Genomic DNA, 13,089 nt, shown 5'->3' with positions numbered 1-13,089 from the left:
AAGGAGGGTCATGGGGTCTGAAACCAAATATATGAGGTCAAGTTCTCCCCTCTTGAACTTGCTCTGGCAAAAGTTCAATAGAATCATATCCTCTGGTTCTAATTCTAAACTTCCTGGAGGGGGGCAGCAGGAGGGCTCACTCAACCTATAGCCTTTCTCAGAATAAATCACCGGCAGGTCACGACAGCTGTACTTATTGAAATATGAAGTTATTTGACGTGTTCACATTTTTCACTTCCCCTCTGTTTAAGCTGACTGGAAAAGAAAAGGCTATAATCAGGGAGAACCGTTCATTTAATGCCTTTAGGGGCCTGGCAATCGTGTAAATGGGTGGCACTCCCGGGCGGCAGAGGTAGTAGGGAGTGGTAGGCACCGGGGTAAAGTCAGCAAGGTGGCAGCTGCCACCCCAAGCCCATCAGTCACTGCCTGGGCATAGAAGCTGCAGACACTAGGGTTCTTGGCCTTGCCCTCCAAATAGGTATATACATCCTACGCCATTAGGCCATGGAAGGACCAAGTGTCCTAGGATCAATGGCTACAATCCCACCCATCAGAGCAGCAGAACCCGTAAGACTGATCAAAGCTCAATTTACCACCAGCCCCAAAGGGACAAAGCCCTGGGTCCCAATTAAATTTGTATAAAATCATATTTGTCCCTCTTCTTGCTCTCTCATGACCCTTTTCCCAGTGCGGGAACCAAGCATTTGGTGCCACTGCCTTTGAGCAAGAAGGATGCTCCAGGAAACAGAGGAAAACTCAACAAAAACTCTTCTTTTATTTCAAAAGTCTCATCCATAGAGCAGGGCGAGAACTCAGGGAGAATGAAGCTGGGAGCAGGACGAAGGAGAGAAAAGCTTCTTAGAAAACGTGCCCTCCCACCTCATCCATCCCAGAGTCTCTCTCCAAGGTGGTATGTGGGAGGGGGGATCTTTCCAGGAAGAGCCCCCTTGGAGGGGATAAGCTCCCCCTCAGGCTACGGCTACCTAGGGTACCCGGGTAGAGAGGACGTGCTGCTGGGGCAGAAGAAGGGACAGCAGAGGGGAACTGGAACCCCAGCATGTCAGGGGAGTAGCAGGGTGGGCCCCCAAGTCACCCCCAGTGCTGCGAGAGCAGCTCCCAGCAACCTCTGTCCCTGAGAACAGAAGAAAGTGGCTGAGGGAAAGCAGGGGCAGGCACAACCCTGCAGACGCCACAAGGAAGGATTGGGCAGACACCGCACAGACCAGAGTCTGAGGGTCAGGCAGGACCAAACGTCCCAGCAGAGGCCAGACGCCCAGCCCTGACGCTCAGGCACACCACAAATGCCCCAGGGCAGAAATGCTAAAGAAAGTTACTCCTCTGTCTCAGGGAGCTGGAGGGCTTGGACCAGACGCCCACCCTTCGGTGCTGAGGCTTTCTGAGGGTGGGGCTGCCTTGGTGCCAACATGATGGGAGGCCTCAGGAAGAACACCCTGCAAACTCCCGGGGACCTCATGAAAATGCACATGCTGATCGGATAGGTGTGGAGTGGAGGCTGAGTTCTGCATTCCTAACAAACTCCAAGGCGAGGCCAATGAGGCTCATCCAGGGACTGTGCTATGAAATAGAATAGGGAAGTTCTAGATGGTGCTAAAGGGGACTTCCCTGGTGGTCCAATGGTTAAGACTCTGCGCTTCCAATGCTGGGGCGCCAGTTTAATCCCTGGTCCAGATAGTTCCCGGATCACTCATGCTGGGTAGTGTAGCCAAAACAACAACAACAAAAAAGAAAAAAAAAAAACCTACTTCCTAGAAGGTACTAAAGACCCAGAATCCACTGGCTGAATCACAGGGATTTACCCACAGGCCTGAGTGCTGGTCAGAGAGTCAAGGCCAGCTCATGGGGCGCTTCCCATACATTCACCAGAATTGCACACCTTGGAATTGAAGGTTACCGAAAATGCACAGAAATCATCATGTTAAAATGTGAGTCTCCAGTCATTAAAAGAGAATGAAATAATGCTATTTGTAGCAACATGGATAGACCCAGACTAAGTGAAATAAGTCAGAAAGAGAAAGACAAATACCATATGATACCACTTACATGTGGGATCTAAAATAAATGACATAAATGAACATAAATAAAATGACATAAATGAACCTGTTTAGAAGACAGAAACAGACTCACAGACATAGAGATCAGACTGTGGTTGTCCAAGGGGATGGATTAGGAGTTTGGGATTAGCAGGTGCAAACCATTATATATAGGATGGATTAAGAACAAGGTCCTACTGTACGGCAGAGGGAACTACATGAATGAACCTTGAAAACGTCATGCTAAGTAAAGAAGCCAGACACAAAGAGCCATGTACTGATCCCATGGATATGAAATGTCCAGAATAGATAAATCCGTAGCAACAGAAAGATTAGCGGTTGTTAGGGCCTGGGGTGACCCGGGATGGGAAGTGAGTATTTCATGGACATGGGGTCTCCCTTGGGAGCGATGATGATGTTTTGGAACTACACAGAGGTGGTGGTTATTGTAAGGTAAAGTTCCGGCGAGGCAGAAGAGGAAAGACGACCTCAACAGAAGTAGGTTACCTTTATTTAGGCAAGGAGGGGAGACAGTCGGCCTAACGACCAGGCTGAGTGCCAAGAGGGATCAGGGAGGCTTCATACTTATAGGGAGGTTTGTGGAAGCAATAAGGGAAACGTCAATCAGGTGGGATATTTTGAGTATTCTTTTGTTGAGATGACACTTACAGTTGGGCAGGGGGTGATAAGTCTTCTGGGCGGGTGTAGGGGGTGGTAGGTTTCCAGACAGGGGGTGATAAGTCCCAGATAGATGCAACTGGCCTGGAGCATCAGGATGGAACTAAAGTTATGCTTTGTTTTCTCCTAAGTTAGATGATTCAGCAAGGGGCCTTTGAGACTGTTGTTCTCTTTTCTAGGTCCAAAAGACTCCTTCAGTTATAGACTAAATAATAACTACCAAAGACCATTGAACTGCACCCTTCCTTTACATGGGTGAAGTGCACAGTTTGTGAATTAAAACTCAGTCTCAATAAAGCTGCTTTTCGAAAAGGCAGAGGGGAGGACAAATTTGGGACGATTCCACTTACACGAGAAACTTAGAGGAGTCAAGCTCATAGCAACAGAAAAAGGAATGGTGGTTGCCAGGAGCTGGGGGAGGGGAAAATGGGAGTTTCTTGGGGACAGAGTTCCAGTCCAGGAAGGTGAAAAAGTTGTGGAGATGGATGAGGCTGACGGTTGCAGTCAGTGTGAATGTGCTTAATTCCACCGAACTACACACTTGAAAAGAGTCCAAATGGTAACTTCCACGTTATGCTTGCTTTACCATAAAAAAAAACAGGTAGCCAGGGACCAGGTGTTCACAGGGTGAGAAGGGATCATCTCAAAATTACTTGCTAGTCCAAAGGAGGAAATAGAACTAATTTCCCGGGGAGGAGCAACCAGGAGGACCTCAACCCAGGCTTGAATTTCTCCTCCTGATGGTGGGACCAGCCTGAAGCTGACCCCTCTGGAGGTCACAGTTCACAGGAAGGCAGGGGGCAGGAGACAAGTGAAAAGACACCCCTGAAGCTGGTCTCTCCATCCCCAGCCGGCTGAAGGCTCAGCAGCTTTCAGCTCTCATAGCCACGCCCTCCAACCCCTCGGCATTTCCCTCCTTCCCCCCACCCCGTCGCCCCTTCTCTCCTGATCTGCCAGCCCCCCTTGACCTGAACTCTGAATACAGGCAACCCTCAGGGCTCAGTCCTGGCCGCCTTTTCTGTTCCACCCTCACCTCCCGCTCCTGGCGCCCTCTCAATTCCACCTGCTTGCTGACACCTGCCAAACCCGTGTGTCCGGTGAGTCCCTCCCCTGTGAACCCATCCACTCAGGTGTGTGGACACCTCGAACATAACCACTGGGGAGGTGAAACGGTGCCCGCGAAAAGACGTGTCCACCTGGGTGGGGCCTGTGAACGTGACCTTACTTGGGAAAAGGGTCTCCACACCACTTCTCCCATCCCCGCATCTCACATCCACGCCATCCTCACATCCGTCAACGTGGGGTCCGGCCACTGTCCTCTGGTATCTGGCCACCAGCCAGGTCTCCAGTGATCGGATGGTCCCATTTCTGCCCCCATAGGACAAGGGCAAGGACCCTCTCCCCGCAGGCCAAGCAGATACACGGAAGGCAGGCCGGGGGGCGGGCAGGGGGCGGGGGGCAGGTACCTCGTCCCCGAGAGCACAGAGGCCAGCGAGCAGGTTTGCCACTGCGAGAGGTCACATTGGGGTCCCCAAAACCCACAAGTGCCTGGCTCCCCCTGATGGGGGGTCTTTGGGGGCCAGGGGGTCATACAGCCCTTCTCACTGCCCCCAGCAACCCGAGCCCACCCCGGAGACACAGGAACAGCTGGGCAAGTGGGGGCTGGAGCCACAGGACCACCAGCCCGCCCGGGCCAGCCCTGAGCTGGAGGAGCAACAGTGGAGGAGATGGTTTCTCCTGGGGCCAAGCTGGACTTCTTAAGATTCACAAAAGACGGCTGAAGAATCTAGTAACTCGCTGAGGCAGGAAGAGGAAGCCAAAAGGGTGGGCATGCAGGGCGACTGTGGAGCATCCGTGAGACTGTTCCCAAGAGCCCCCAGTCTGCGGAGCCGGGAGCCTGGCAGAGCTCTGTCATCCATGAGGCTCAGTCACAGCATCCGTGGGACGCAGGATGGGTAGCAGCTCTGATGCCTCAGCTCATCATCAGTACGTCCGTCCATCTAAAAGTCCAGGGTTCCGAGCTTCAGGGGACCCATTCATTTCTTTTCAAAGGAAGTGGCTTTGCTCCCCAAGCGTCTGTCACTGTAAGGCAGGAATAAGACATCATGTGTCTTTACAAGACACAAATAAGATACTTGATAGCGCTGGCAAACACAGATCATATACATTTTTTTCATCATTTAAATAGAATTCCTAAACCATGCATGAGAAGAACCAGGTATGAAATATACTGCAGTCTGCTGAATGATGGAGATAAATCATGAAGTTCTTTGAAGGTGTAATTTGGTTAAAAAAAAATAGCAATTCTGATGTGCGCTCATTTTTAATCTCAGCCCTTCTCCATGTGCTATATCAATACTTTGCTTGGGAAAAATATGTAGGATCTACCTAATTTAGCAAAATTCTTTGCTTTTTTTGTTGCAGGCCCTCCCAGGTGATAAGACATTACTTTAAACATTCATGAGAGTTGCAAGGAAGGTCCTAGACTTTTCCTCCCTTTGGGGTGGGGTCTTAAATAAAGTTTATTTCTAAAGCTGGCTGGCTTTTATTCCTCACCCTAAGACCATTGGTGGTCCCCTGGAGAAAGAATCTTTGGAAGGCCATATTTCTTTTTATAAGTCTTGTCCCATTAATTTTATGTGAAAAGATCCACATAAAGTTAGATATTTTTTAAAATATTCTATACTATGCAATTCCCTTCTCCAGGGGATCTTCCTGACCAAAGGCTGGAACCTGGATCTCTTACATTGCAGGCAGATTCTTTATCATCTGAGTCACCAGGGAAGCCCCTATTCTATGCAAAGATCAAAACAGCATGAAATAATAGAATGGAAAATCCTTGGGGGTATAACGTCTAAAGGGAGAGGAGAGGGCAGCAGTGGAGACGCAGACAAAGAGAACAGACCTGTGGACTCGGAGTGGGGGAGGAGAGAGTGAGGCAAATTGAGTGAGTAGCACTGAAAAATATACATTGCCATATGTAAGACAGCCAGTGGGAATTCGCTGAACAACGCAGGGAGCTCAACCTAGCGCTCTGTGACAACCTAGAGGGGTGGGATGGGCTGATTCATGTTGATGTATGGCAGAAACCAACACATATTGTAAATCAATTATCCGCCAATTCAAAATAAATTTAAAAATAAAATGAATAAATAAAGGGAGAGGAAGAAATTAAATGCAACAGGGTCTACAACCTGTAGACGCACTCAGGTCTGGAGGGACAGGTTGGGTACCGTTAGCCCATCTGCGGTCTCGCTGCGCCACCTGGTGGCCACTTCGTCCACCCACCAGCGGCAGCAGCGCTCAGCAGCGCCACCTGGCCGGCAACCTCGAGTTGACCCCGGGAGACTTGGGGAGGGAGACTTGAGCCTGAATTCAAGGCTGAGATAGGAAGAAAATGCTCAGGAGCCCCGGGGGCCTGTCCTGCTATGGCTCTGATACAAAACGGTGTCGGTGGGGTGTGATTACCTGCTCTCCGTCCTGTGTTCTGCGCTGTCTAGTGGTGCCCGGCCCAGGGGTCCGTCCTGGCAAGAAGGCTCTGGGTAGGCACCCCTTTGAGAGATGCTAGTATTTTATGCGTTTCACAAGCAGGCAAAGAGGCCCTTAGAGAGGTAACAGAGGTCTCAGCCAGGAAGTCCTCCCAGCCTGGCCGGTTCACGCCTGGAGAAGGATCATGGTCTGTGGGGGCATAGTTCAGTACTGTCCGGTGCTTGCGAGAACCATGGTTCAGAGTCAGACATCCTCACTCTGCCATTTACATGCTGTGTGACTCTGGACAACTTGCTGACTTCTCTGAGCTTCAGTTTCCTCAATGAAAACCAGGCCTGGATGGACTAGATGGTGTTCAGTGCTGCTCAGCGCCAGCATCCCTGGGAATCTGTGAGAAATCTCAGGCTCTGCTCCTGACGTACTGAATCCAGATCTCAGGAAGGGAAGCCCAGCAATCTGTGTCTTAACAAGCCCTTCCTGGGACCAATTTACACTCAAGTTTGAGAACCTGTGACTCTCAGCATCTCTGAAACCGCTGAATGAGACAAAGCATTCGGGATGTCTGTTGGTCGCTCAGTCATGTCTGACTCTTTGTAACCCTGTGGACTCTAGCCTGCCAGGCTCCTCTGTGCATGGAATTCTCCAGGCAAGGATACTGGAGTGGGTAGCCATTTCCTTCACTGGCTGATCTTCCCCACCCAGGGTTCGAATCCATATCTCCTGCATTGAATCCAGATTCTTTACCTTTGGTGCCACCAGGGAAGCCATGTGGAATGTCTGGCCCAGGATAATTGCTCAATAAATGATTATTGTGATCCTCAAAGTTTGGAGAGCTCAGGTGGAAGGGGGTTCTCTTCTTTTCCTTTTTCTTATTTTTTTAGTTACAAATGTAACACATTCTGTTAAACATAGAATTATGTTATGACCCAGCGATTTCCCCTCCTGGGTATATACTCAAAAGAAACAGGTATTCAAACAAATCTTATACACCCAGGTTCATAGCAGCATTATTCACAATGGTCAAAAGATGGAAACAACCCAAATGTTCATCAACTGACTAGTGGATTCATGATAGTATATTATTCAGCCACAGAAAGGAATAGAGCACTGGTACACACTACAACATTGATGAACCCTGAAAACATCGTGCCAAGAAGCAACTACCTAAGGTCACACATTGTAGGATTCTGTTTGTGTGCAATATCCAAAAATGGGCAGATCCACAGAGCCAGAAAATGGATTAGTGTTTGTCGAGGGGTGGGGACAGTTACTGGGTCCGGGTTGTTTTTTTTTTTTTAGGGTTGATGAAAATGTTCTGGAACTGGATAGGACTGATGGTTACACAACACAGTGAATGCACTAATCATTAATGGCAAGTTTTATATTATGTGTCTTTTAGCACTGTAAAAGAAGACAAGACAGGCCTGCTGTGATCCTTCAGAGCTGTGCAGAGCAACCCTGCGGCCACAAAGCAAGCAACGCTAAGAGTTTAAGGACCTTTGACATCATCCTTTTGGCTCAAATAAATTTATGTCCACGTTTATTGGATTCACCTCCTTTTTAGGATTCTAAGTCCATGAGCTCATACACATTTCCTGGGCAACTTGCTGCTTTTCATGTAATGACATATCACAGACAACCCTCATGGCCACGCCTTGGCCTGGACATCAAATCATTTGTTGTTGTTTTGTTTTTGTTTTTTTTTAATAGCTGCAAAATGTGGCACCATCCTTCCCCCATGGTGGGCACCTGGAGGGTTTCCAGGCACTCGCCACCAGAAACAGCTGCCATGAACACTGACACACGCATCTCATCATGGACCGGGGGAGGGGGGGCTTCATCTATGTCGTTGTTCAGGTGCTCAGTCGTGTCCAACTCTCTGTGACCCCATGGACTGCAACACACCAGGCTTCCCTGTCCTTCACCATCTCCCAGAGTTTGCTCAAACTCATCCCCATCGAGCCAGTGATGCCATCCAGCCATCTCGTTCTCTATTGCCCCCTTCTCCTCCTGCCCTCAATCTTGCCCACCATCAGGATCTTCTTGTCTCTGTAGGGGAGATTTCCACAGTGGGGTAGATGGGCCTTCTGAATACCTACGTCGTAATCTGGCAAGGCTGTAGGGTGCTGCAAGTTCCCCTCTGCGACACTAGAGGGCGCTGTGACCCAAACTCTGGCGTACACCGGGGCACACGCACACAGCACCACCAGATGGGACCACTGTTTATCATTTTTTCCAAATTGCAAATTGAAAGTGCGCACCCACCCAAGGGGTAGAATGGATGTTGCGTGGAGGTACTGATTGGGTTCGACAACTTGGGTGGCTGTCCCCTCTGTTACTCGCCCAGGTTTGGGGGATCCACGGACCCTCACTGGACGCAATCAATGTTCTCCTCACAAAATGTGTTTGATGGACAATTTCGGGGGTTCAGGCTGAGAAGCCGTCTGAAAGTGCCCCTGGCTGAGCCCCACTCTCGAGTTTCCAGTGGGGCACAGGCTGCCGCAGCTCTGACATTTCCAGTGAGCACAAACAGCAGCGTTTTTCTAAATGTTAATGCGTTTCTGTGCCCTCTGCTGGGTGCTGGCGTAGTCAGGACACACTGCGGAGGCTGAGCTGAGAGGCTGGAATTTTCCTCTTACGCTAGAGCTTTTCTTTTTTTTTTTTTCCTCTCTCTCTCCTGCAGAACTGGCCCTGAAGTTTTAAGTTCAGAAAGATTTTCTAGAAGTTTGCTGCGGAAGCCTTGTACTTAATACTAAAATCAGCAAAGTTGGAGAGAAATTCTCTCTCCCACCCTGAGAATGATTAGTTCTGGATGGAGACTCTCATGGTATAAGGTTTGCTGAAAATTTATGAGGATTTCTGCACATGGGGAGTGTATTGATTCCCCAGTGAGTAAACATTTTAAGCAAATTAAGTGGTGGTAGCAGTCTTAGTAATAATGGATACTATTTTTCAAGCATCTGCTCTGTGTCAGGCATTGCAGCCCTCCCATGATAGCGGGGGCAGGTTTTTTTGCCCAAACGCTATGGAAGAAGAAACGGAGGCTCTGAGACATTAAGTTGCCTGGCCCAAGGCCATCCATCTGATGGCAGAGGGAAATCCTAAGTGGGACCTGCAGGATAGCCAGCCCAGGCCCTTTCTGAGGACCATCCACATTGGTCATCGCGACTAGGTTGGGATAGAGATGATGAGGGTCCCTGGAGAGGTGACAGTCTGCCCTGAGGTCATACACTAGTTAGGAGTGGAAATAAAAATAGAATCCCGGCCCACAGATACACTGAAAACAAGACGATGTCATTAAATCCTAGCAAAACACTGCTACCGGCAGAAGGTGGCCCTGTTTGTGTATCTTATAAAAAGGGTATTTGGGGGGCCAGCCGGGGGACCCGACCCTCTAACACCAAGCAGAGACTTTCCTCTTGTCGGAATTTAAAGGACTGAGAGTGATTTGAAAAGGGAATAACTTTCTCGCCCTGTGTTTTGATGGCCCTCACTGCAGCACCAGAGCCACTTAAAGTCCCCTGAGGCGCCACCAGTGGGTGCCCTTCCGCTTCTCTGGGAAGATCTGGTCAGTGTCTATGCTGCAGAAAAGGGAGCGTTCAGACCAGAGATGGGGGGAGGACCCCGTGGGCAGAACCCAGGCATGCAGCCTCTCAGCCGAGTCTTTGGAGAGTGATGGCCACATGCCCGAGACCCAGGCAGTGACTCGGCCGCGAGGGGTCCACAGGGGTGGCCAAGGCTAGTGACCATGTGGTGGGGGCACAGCTGTGCTTAGCATGAGCCATCCACTTCTCCAGAGAGGCTCCCCTTATCCCAATGGCTGTTTTCCTGGCTGACATAAGGTACCCTGGTAAGCAGGGTCCCCTCTGGTCAGGAGGCACTGAGGGATCCGAGGACATTGGACGGCTCTTCCATGGGGAGCCTGAGCTCAGAGATCATCTGTCTCTTGCTGATTAGAACTTGAGAGCCCAAGAAATGGCTCTAAATGGTCCTAAATGTTTCTCCTCTCTTCCCTCTCCTCGATCATCAATGATGGAGCTCACTTTAGCCAGTCTGCACCAAGCTCTCAGCTGAGAAGAGCTGGCATGTATTGAACGCCCCCTCCCAACAACCCGGGGGACCAGACACCATGAGCACCCTCCATCCTCCAGTAACCCAAGGCCACAGGGCAGAGCCACCAAGATGCAACCTGGGGTCCACTCTGACCCCCAGCCCTTACGTCCACACTTCCCTGGTAGCAATTCCACTCTGGCAGTTGAGTTCAGCCTCACAGGAGATACGAGAAACGGAGCAGGGAGATGGATATTATACCCAGATGATTGACCATAACTCCGAGGAAGCAAGTCACTCTCCACACAGAAGTGAGGCCCACCGGGTCAATGGCAGACCACCACTGCTTCACCACCAAAGACCACCCCCAGTACCTTGGGCCTAAAAGGATTTCAGGATCCTACACAAATGTTTAAGATCAACCCCTTAAAAAAAAAAATTCTGTTGGCTCCAAAGTATGACCCCACAAAAGTTCAAATGTTGAATAAAATTGTCTGCAAAGTGTAACATGATTGCACCCAATTGCAGATCAACTCTTCTGAGGCTGTGGACAAATTTTATTGACAAGGCAATGCAAGCTTATTAGAATAGAACAGCTCGGATGTTAAGATTGTCTGAAAGGAAGAGTCCCCAGGACCTACAGGAGTGTTTCAATGACCCTGCCACGGACCAAGCAAAATGTCATCACAGTTTGGAACTTGTTCAGTTCCTGGCCAAGTGTTTAGCTGAACTGGGGGCAACGAAGACAGAGGGCTTCCCTCCAAAGTTTTGGGGACAAGTGTCAGGCAGTTGACTCTCCTAACAATAAAGCCAGGAGAGCAGAGCTCCCGGAAAACCCATGACTGTGAGTCACACCACTTGTTAAGTTAAAAGGGTGCCCAGGTCCCCCTGCCAACACACCTCATTAGCTAAATGAACTGACCCCACTGGGTGAGGCTATTTAATATCTGCCTATTGACTTTGGGGAACATCTGCCAAAAACAAGATCTCTGTTTTGACATAGTTGATGCCGAGCTGTATTTTTTTCCCCCGACTATTATTTGTCAAACAGATTGCTGAGCTGGGTCCAGCCACGTCCACCAAGCGTAAAGCCACATCATCATCACGGATCTTCCTTGCAAAGACAGCAGGAAATGCGGCCCATTGATGTAAAAGCTGAATCCAGTTCCAGTTCTTGGGATGTAAGTTGGAGAGGAGGGCGGCTGGGCTGCAGTGCCATTTTCCAGCTCCTTAAAAATCAGAACTTCAGAACCAGAGTTCTTGGAAAATGACTAAGTTCAGGTCTGAGACCAAAAAGAAAAAAAAAAAAAAATCTGCCAAAGCACATAACAGAACCGCAATGGTAGAGATGCTGCTGCCACACAGACTGGCCCTGGAAACTGCGTCAGGATTCAGGGCTTCAGAGAGACACATGTGGTTGTGAGTGCAAGGGGGGACAGCATCGCCCAGGAACACCCACGGCCATTCCCGCCCTGAGGTTTTGGAGCCAGGGAACAGTCCGAGGAGTCCTGGATTGTTTCCACCCATCTCCCAGGTGAAACAAGTTGGTTTGATGATGCTTGGCAGTCCCATCCATGTGCCTCAAATCTTCTTCTCCTTTTGTACCATATGCTGATCTTAAAATAATTCAAAAGAAAAGCAAGTGAAAGTCCCTCAGTCCTGTCCAACTCTTTGCGACCCCATGGAAGTCGACCCCATACAGTCCATGGAAGTCTCTAGGCCAGAACACTGGAGTGGGTAGCCTTTCCCTTCTCCAGGGGATAATTCAAGGCAAGACTTAAAAATCAGGATTTAGATTAAAAAGCCGGGTTCCCAGCTCTGGAAAGCTCTAGCTGCCTTTGGCTCACTTACTTGCTGGAGCTGAGTAGCAGCATCTTCTTCAGGCAAGGGTTGGGGGGTGGGGGACACGTCAGTCTGCTCCAGTCCTCACCCCTCCCTCGGGTCTCCCACACCCCCCTCATCACTCACATGGCAGCTTTTGTGGGCTATTGAGCCCAGAGTCCAACATAGACACTGCCCTCTAGTAAGGATGCTGGAGCTCCCCCAGTTCTAGCAGGAAAGGAGAAAGCTAACGCAGGGGAGGAGGGTGCTTGGACCTTTGGGGATGGGACAAAAGGCAAAAAAGAAGCTGCCAGTGCAAACTTTCTCTTTTATGAGCTCATCATCATCTTTTGCACTGGTCTCCTTTAAATCCAATGTCAACTCACCCCCTTTCACCAAGAGTAACCAGGTGCCCCTTGTGGACAACCAAGCTGGGATGTCCCCTGGCCAGCCTAGCTTCTCACCCCAACCCTACCTCTGACTCAGGCAGCAGACCCCTCCAGGAAGGCTCAGAAGAACTTCTGGAACATTGTGAGCTCCGGGAGCATCTTGTTCCATGAATTTAACAAGCTGGAATTCACAGGTGGCACCGCCCACCACCCACATTGCGACAATTGCCCGCACTGGTTCTGTACCATAACAACAAGAGTTACTCTCGTTGTGTCCATTACCCCTATTATGTGGATGCATTAGATGGTGTCCGGATGGGAGAGGAGGTAATTGGTCCACATCACCCCAAGCAGCGTTACTGGGTATAATGAACAAATAGCTCGAAATTAAAGGCTGGCGTGGGAGTCTGTTAGGTCCATAATGGGTTAGGAAATGAACACAAAGTCACCCACTTCTATCAGTATTCTCGCCCATGTCATTTGCAAACAGGACAGATCATTTCGTGTCTGATTCAGATTAATTGCCATGTTTCCCTGAATTTCTGCTCACCCACGGCCACTGGTCACCGTGGACCTGAACTCTGGAAAGTTACTCCGAGTCAGTGTCAATA

The sequence above is a fragment of the Cervus elaphus genome, chromosome 23 (genome assembly GCF_910594005.1).
Source record: "Cervus elaphus chromosome 23, mCerEla1.1, whole genome shotgun sequence".
Lineage (NCBI taxonomy): Eukaryota > Metazoa > Chordata > Mammalia > Artiodactyla > Cervidae > Cervus > Cervus elaphus.
This window is presented reverse-complemented; position numbering follows the sequence as displayed.